Raw genomic sequence first — 7,968 nt, forward strand, 5'->3', positions numbered from 1 at the left:
ACATTCACATCTCTTGCCCAGGGCCTTGCCTTGTTGCACAGGGTGCCACAATAGCCCTCCCCCCCCATTAGTTTAGACATTGCTACAGAGATATATGTGGGTTGTGGGCTTGCACTTAAATTAGTTTCTAATTTCAATCTCCCTGTATAAAAAGTGGCCGCAAAGAAAACACTAACATAGCAAAGAAATATCTTCCCCACAGGTACTTTCTTTTTATAGGCTTGGAGAACTATATGTCTTTGAGTACCTGAAAGTCCAAGCTCAGCCCTTCAACAAACCCAAGCTTTGCGTTTTTACTCCGCTGGCAGAGGCCCTCTGCACATGTGCYCCTTCCCTCACCTGCGGCAGATGCCTACTCCCTGCCAGGCGCTCCACTGCGAAGCTTCCCCTGCCTCCAGCATGCTGGCCTGTCAGCTGTATCCTCACAGGCTGGCAAGTGCCTAGAGTAAAATGAATGGCAACAGGCAGCCCTCCAAAAAGTTTAGGTATGCTCAAAAATGTCCACAAAACAGAATTGCTAATTTCATATGCAAACTAATCCACTCAGTCAAATCACTGTTAGAGATCTTGGGAATTAAGGGTGGGATTGRTTTTGCTGGATTTTTTTTTTACAGGAGGGAAAAGGAGTTGATAWAACAAACAGATAAAGCTCAAGCACAGCAAAACCACTTGAACATGTACAGGTCCTTTTAATCTTGGAGCCTCTAGATTCCCTCAGGGTCAGTTCTGTYTGACTTGAGATGGCTTTGTGCCTGCCAGCACACTAAAAATTATCATAGCAAAGACCAATATGTGGGACAKAAATTTCACTCCTGTTTCATTTCAGGTACATACTCCTGCATGCGGTCCCATGTCTCATGCAAAAGATACATCCAATGGCTAAATTCATCACTCAGTTCCTTTCCAGACAAAGACCGATCCACAGCAAAAAGTTTTGCAGCTTCCTTCCTTCTAGAATGATGTGGCCTGAAACACTGTGGAAAAACTCTGCTGTGCCTCAGGCATCCTTCTGGATTGAATTTATTCCCAGAGGGATAATTTATCAGAGAAGTGAGCTTTGAARAGAAAGCTAAAAATAGCATTAAAAAAATTGAAATACAGAACAACATACAGGCGCTGAACAGTCAGAAGTCTAGCCCACATTATAAAAAACTTTGCATAATTTATAACAACTCTGCATATTATTTCCCCTCCCCCATTCATTTACAAAAACAGCGAGATAATAACAAACCCCACCAGCAAATATGAAGAGAGMCATCTGTTAATTCTGGTATATGGCAGTAGAGGGCATCTAAGGACYTCAAGTCACATATGGCGAGGGATTAAAATCAGATGGCTAAAGAAGTTTCTACTCTCATCCCCAACCATTCACCCCAGCCCGTAACAGAAGGTGCCACCTCACAACTGAACAGCTCAGGAAGCTGCTCCTGAACAACTGCAGTTTTGAGCCCATCACTGAAACTGGGGTTGATCTTTATGCATCAAACTGAAAGCTGAAGTTGTTTAGGAGCAGCAGCTTCATGAGTTAATTTGTCATCCCTGGTTCAGGCACAGGGTGAGGGGAGAAAGCAACTGCTTCATGTAATCCATCCAATTTTCTCTACTACTGTTTTGCGATCCGAGTTTTATCTTCCACATATCTGTTAAAACTGTTTACAGGATGCATAAGCAATCCTGGGAATGGGCAGGCTGAGCCAAGAAGTGGAGAACTAGACCAATGTGCTTTCTGAACCAGGAAGAGCAGCTCTGTGCTTATATCCTCTGCTGAGCCCCCACAACACTGCTCTGTCTGGGCTGCATTTCAGTTTAGCTTCTCCTAAGCTGTTGATCAGCTGTCCCAAGACGAAAGAAAAGCACTGATCATGATAACTAAAAAGAGGTAGTTGGCAGCCAGCACTGTTTTTGTAGAATCTCTTCAGATTTGGGAGTATGATACTTCATGTCCAGCCTCTCTTTATAATGAAGCAAGGAAAGTAGCCATGTCTATCTTAAGCCAAAATAAGTCAGTTCACAAGGGGCAAGTTAAATTCATTACTTGGCACTAACACTTTATGCACTATTTTGAAAAACATATTTGATGTATGCATCATATATATTTACAATGGGCTGCATATCCTTAACTAAGTGTAAGAAGTTTAAAATATATAAACACACTGACACTTACTATCCTGTTATTCAACCTCCTAAATACATCAACACATCAGGCCTTATGCTGAAGTCTATTGTAGCCTGCATCTTAGCCTGAAATTTAAAAGTGGCTCATGCCCAGGAAAAGGTCCAACAACCTATTTAGTGATTAGAGTACTCCTGAAATAATTCATCTGCTTTCCATGGTAGCACTTGTGATCATAAACACTTAATTGTAGGAATTTATCCTCAAAGCCAAATAGTTCTGTGTGAATTAAACTATCTTTAATGTAAGAACTAGAATAGTGATTTAACATCAGTCTTATTCTGATAGGAGGATTTATTCAGTAGCATATAACTCAGTTTGTTCTTTGATATCATCTTCACTTTACTTTGCACTCAAAACTCYCTCCTTTGGAGATAGCCACAGTATCACCTGTTTTATTCTTCCCTATTAGTTTCAGCCCTGACTCTTTGTCAACAAATAATCTTGAATTGCTTACGGATTGGCAGAGCATAAGAAAGCTGCCTGCATGTTGTCTGTCAGAAAAGAACTTGTTTCACAGACATTACTTCCTTTCTCTTACTTTGAGAAGCAGGGCTAGCAATCGGCAATAATGCGTCTCAAGCCTCCTCAAGTATAAAAAACTTGTTTTTTCTGGCAACATCTAAGATAAGAATRCAAAATTTCACAGTGCTTTCAGCTATGCTATCTCTAGGATTTTTCTAAAAACAAAGACAAGAATGCATATTTCTCCAAAAACCCAGAACTTGGAAGTGTGTGTGCGTGCGTGCRTGYCTGAGTGTGTGTGTGAATRTATGCATGTATAGRTGTATGTGTATATGCACATCTATATACATCTATATACTCTTTCTCAGGAATATACATACCTTTTCAGCCAAAAAACAAGGTGAATAAATATTACAGTCACAGCATCTTATACTATTATAATTTGAATACTAAAGTTCACAATAAATATTCTCCTAATAGTTGTTCAAAATGACTGTTTTCATAAYAGTCCCTGCCAGAAGTCCTTTTTTACTATCGTATTTATAAAAAGAAAGCATAATAGGAAAGAGAATGTTGTCAAAGTAAGTATATTTACAAATTATCCTCAGRTAACTTTCAGTAATATTTAGATAAKTCTTTTAGGGTGAAATTGAATATTATTTCACAAAACAACAAAGGGATAGAACAGATCAGCTCACTGTTTATAAAGAAACCTAACATATCAAAGGTGAAAAGTGCTATGTAAATTCTTTTTTATAGTTAGTTCCCTGAGTTACCACATTCCACTTTCCCTTAGCAAGTATAGGTGAATTATTTTTATATTAATTTGTTTTTACTTTAAATTGTAAATAGCAATTAGAGAAACTATGCAACATACAACAAGCAACAAGAGAAACTGTAAAACATTTAACATGTTTTTAATTAAAGATCCTAAGTGTGTCTAGAAAACCTCTTGCCCAATGCTATTGAGGCCTTTAGATGCTGCTGTAAGTTTTAAATAGTATAAACCACATGAGATGAGAGAAGGCTCTAAATACCATCTTTCTACGATCAGATGTTCAAGCTTGCTGGTGATTATCTGCCTACCTACTCACTGAACTAAATGAAATGATCCTTCTTTTTCTTAACAATTTCTGAAAGAAAACAATCTGGATATTATTTCCACACACTGCTCATYTAGTGCTGTCTCCTAATGGTTTGCTTTTAAGATACAAGTGCTGATTTTCTTTTAGAACACCCCTGATTCATAGAAATTATTTACCGAATTTCTGATTATTYGCCTTTAACAAACATATATTCTTAAGAAAAAGAAAGCATTCGTATCTGAATAGATAAAAATGGCAGGAAATAAGGTGGCAGCTGGCTAAGAGCAAAAACTGTTTGGTATACATCATAATTTATTTCATCAAAACATTCTGTTCCTCTGGCAGCTGGAAAGAGCAGGATGATCCCATTTATGAAAATACTTGTTTTCTCTCTGCTGTATTTATTATGTTTTAGGAACTCTTTGTGAAATAAGCCAATCTTCCTCCTGATTACAGAGTGAGAAAGTCTCTAAGGGCTTKCATTGCAGATCTTGTTCTTGGAGTATATCTACAATTAATTTGTTCTAATTTGCATGAGATAAAGGCATTGTATTGATACTCCTCAGACAAATTCATATTCCTCAGCCCAAAGAATCTTATCTGCTTATTCCTGTAATCACAGAATAAGGAGGAGCTGTGGTAGTTACATACTCAGTATTTCAGTTCAGGTAAATAGTTGTCAAAATATGCTCAATAAGCACACATATTTGATAAGCACTATTTTTAGTTAAAGCAGGTTTTATCTGATCAAATGGTATTTCAGCATCTGGAGACCTGKATATTCCATGCTGCACCTTCAAGAAGTAAGGATGGAGAGAGCAAGGAAAGGCCCCTTTTATTCTTTCAGGTAGCTGTATTATGCCTTTATAGCAAATCAAAGCAAATTTAGCAAAATCAGCTAAGCYAAAAATGCATCACTTCTCTCCTCCACTCATGTCATGTTATATAAATAAATAAATAAATCAGTATGCTAGCTTTACAGTAAATTTAGCATACTTTTCAGGAACAGATTAAAAATATTTGTATTAGTGAAAGGCTATTACACTATTTACACTATTGTATTGTATTGTATTACACTAATTTACACTATTGTAAAATGCTTTTGCCTCCTTCCTTGGTCATGAAAGGGATTTTTGCCTAAAGGAAAATTTAAAATAAAAAAAAATCCACCATTAGCCTCCCTCCCTCTTATGAACACATACATTTGAAAACAAGTCAGAAATTCAACTCTATTCTGCTTGTGATCTTCAGGAACTCTTAATGTTCTCACTACTAATCCAATTCTTGATTTAAAATATCTGCTATATGGATGAAATATTGCTCAAACCAAAACATTCATGTACAATAGAAAGTATCTGGAAAAAAAATCAARGATATCTGAATTTTATGCCTTTCATCTCCAGTCTGACGATATGTCTCTAAAACTGGCTCAGAAAAATTCATAACTGTATACCTACAGGTATTATTTGTCCTAGAATTTCTATCCTGAAATAAATAGTCTAAAAATAAATAATAAAAAAAAAWTCTTAGTTCAAATTGCAATTCTGAATTTAAAATCCCCGTTTATACAAACTCATTTTCTCTCCATAGCTGTGACTTTGGTTAGAAGGATTACTGTTCGGAGCATGGCAAATTTAAAACTCTTTTCTGTTTACACGACTGAAAGCTAAGTTTTCAGAGTCTGAGATCTTCKTGCTGCTTCTTTTCTCTCCTCTCTCCATTTCACATCTTTTTCCTGCTCCRTTCTTTCCAATTTTTATGCAGTAAAACCCGTAGAGCAGACCAAGTATGTATTAAACATCCTAATGCCAAAGAAGCTGAAAAGTAGCTTAAAGTAGTTTAATATACCATGTGGCCCATAATACTAAAATTAATTTAATTTAATCACCTTTTCTTACACTTAAAAAATATTTTTCTYCCCTCTAAGACTATGGGAGACAGTCACAGCGACAGTGGAGAAAACTAGCTAACTAACATTGTTGAAAGAAACAGTGAAATATTAACTTATCCCACTGAGCCTATAGTACTTATGGAAGTCTCAAATCAGTGGATAGAGGTAACCATGAACTGAAGCACTCTTATGAGTTGCCAAAAGAGTGATTTAAAAATCGATTTGCAGTTTTAAAGTTTGAATTTCACTATTCTTGTAAATTTATCAGTATTTAGTATTATTATTAGAAGATACTAAATTTTCATGGAAAAAATAGGAAAACTATTTAGAAAAGATCCTGTTGATATACTGCCTATTTAATTTTTATTCTACCTTTTTCATAACACTATTTGAAGTTTTAAGTAACAAATATTTATTGTAGTCTTCTGTTCTTGTTTCACATTCACCACATAAATCATGGTCTTCCTCTCTGTGCCTTTACAGCAGCTAGCTGTGGTTTTAGAAACAAATTATTGTAACTTATAGTGACGAATAAACAGTAGAAGCAAAGGAAATCTTGAGATACTATCCACATAAAAATGTCATTAACAAATAAAATAGGAAAAGAGAACTACAGCAAAGCTGTAAAAAAAAAAGGAGGTTTGGGTCCAGGTAAGATGTATTATATTTCTCTAAGATGAATAAATGAAGTTTAAAGTAATAGTCCTAAATATAAATGCTGTTGTATCAAAGTAACATATTTCTGATCAAGAGCTTTGTGCCTGCAAATACTTACAGATAATTATTTTAGTTACAAAAATAAATTTGTATTCCTTTTGTATTCCCTTTTTAAAAAAATCTTCTGAATATTGGGAAGCCAGCACAACTCTGAAAACGTAGATTAGATTTTATGCAAGATCTCACATCATCAATAGCAGAACTGTTAATCTGGGCTCCTTTTCATAGCTATGCAAAGAAAAAACGGTGGATTCCGCAAGAGTAACTGGAGGCTGAATTTGAGGCTATGGCACAGATGAAAACAGTAACAACAATGATTTTCAATATCTATATTGCTTTATATCATCTCTTAMAATATATAAGTAAGAAAGACTATGTTTGTTTTTCAGACCCCATTTTGAATCTGCAGTGTTGCCAGTGATTAAAACCACCTTTTTGTATAAACTGAACAAACCAAATCTGAAAGCAGTGAGACATTACAAATAGATGAAACCATACCGACCAAGTCACTTAAGAAAGTAATTTTTTTTTCAAATGAGTCTGTTTAATAATTAAATAAAGCAATTACTTTTAAGGAAAAGAGAATTATTAACTCTAATGCTGTCTGTTCATCCATATCCTCAGGAATCATGTTTTAAAATTATAAATAATGCATATTACAAGAGCTGTTTCGAATAGTTCTCCATGGTCAGATTTTTTAAAAAAATGTTTAWTTTCAGGAGTTACTGATAAGTATGAACCAAAGCACAAGGAGACCTGCCAGAGACTTTCTCTATGTACTGGGGAGCTTGTGTGTCCGTTATACACAGACCTTCCCTCGAGAAAGCATAATAATGCTAAAACTGAAATTACGATTGCTAGACTTCACCATCTAGGCTGCCTGCTAGCAGACAAAGGCTGCGACACTGAATGCATGCTCACTTCTCTGTGCCCCTCATAGCAAAGACTTGCCTCCCCCGGCTTTTTACAGACGGGATTTGGTATCATTTTACATTGATTTTGGGGTGGAGGTGGGATTAAAAAAAAAGAGCACTCCTAGTTTCTTCTCCTTTCAAGCCCGAAAATTGTTCCCCGTCTAAATGCTGCCGTTTAATTTGAAGCGAATCTTGACTTTTTGCCAGCGGCATGGATGAGAGTAAGCCCGATTCGGCTACTTTCGGCTACTTTTGCCTTGTTTCTTTTTGTTCTTCCTTTCTTTCTTTTAATCAGTGCCACTTCAGCCTGCCTCGGCAGCGGCAAAAAGCAGCAGCACCCAACAACATAATAAATTCATTTTTTATCTTTTTTTTTTTTCCACCAAAGCCCAGCTCTGCGGCGCATTAAAAGCTGCACATAGATGCAGGGAGGGAGAGGCTCGCACAAACGGCTCCCGAGGATAACGGCTGTTGGTAGCAACGAGGTATTTCGCGCCGCAGGGTGACGGGGGTGGAGGCCGGGGTGGGGTGTCCTAGGAAGAAGCTTCGCCTGCTGCCGTCCCTGGCACCGAGCTCCTGGCAGCGTCCCCCGAAGCGCCGCCGGCCCCGCGGGCGGCCCCGGCCGCGGCCCCACCGCCCCTCAGGTGCCCGACAGCCCCTTCCCGCCCCGGGCAGCGCCGCTCGCCTCGTTACCTCAGGAGGTGCCACGCGCCGGCGCCCCGC

The 7,968-nt window shown here is 37.6% G+C and overlaps 1 long non-coding RNA gene across 2 annotated transcripts in view; it reads right to left on the bottom strand.

Moving 5' to 3' along the window:
- Window positions 1-7,968, bottom strand: part of LOC146586403 (uncharacterized) — a 19,353-nt gene extending 11,385 nt beyond the window's left edge. For both annotated transcript variants that reach the window (XR_014897815.1, XR_014897816.1), the window contains exons 1-2: window positions 7,939-7,968; window positions 340-440 (exon numbers count right to left, since the gene is read on the bottom strand). This is a non-coding gene — a long non-coding RNA (uncharacterized LOC146586403). The remainder of the gene's footprint in view (window positions 1-339; window positions 441-7,938) is intronic.

This window comes from Rhea americana, unplaced genomic scaffold, assembly GCF_003343005.1.
Source record: "Rhea americana isolate MKP2758 unplaced genomic scaffold, rheAme1 scaffold_69, whole genome shotgun sequence".
NCBI classification, from domain to species: domain Eukaryota; kingdom Metazoa; phylum Chordata; class Aves; order Rheiformes; family Rheidae; genus Rhea; species Rhea americana.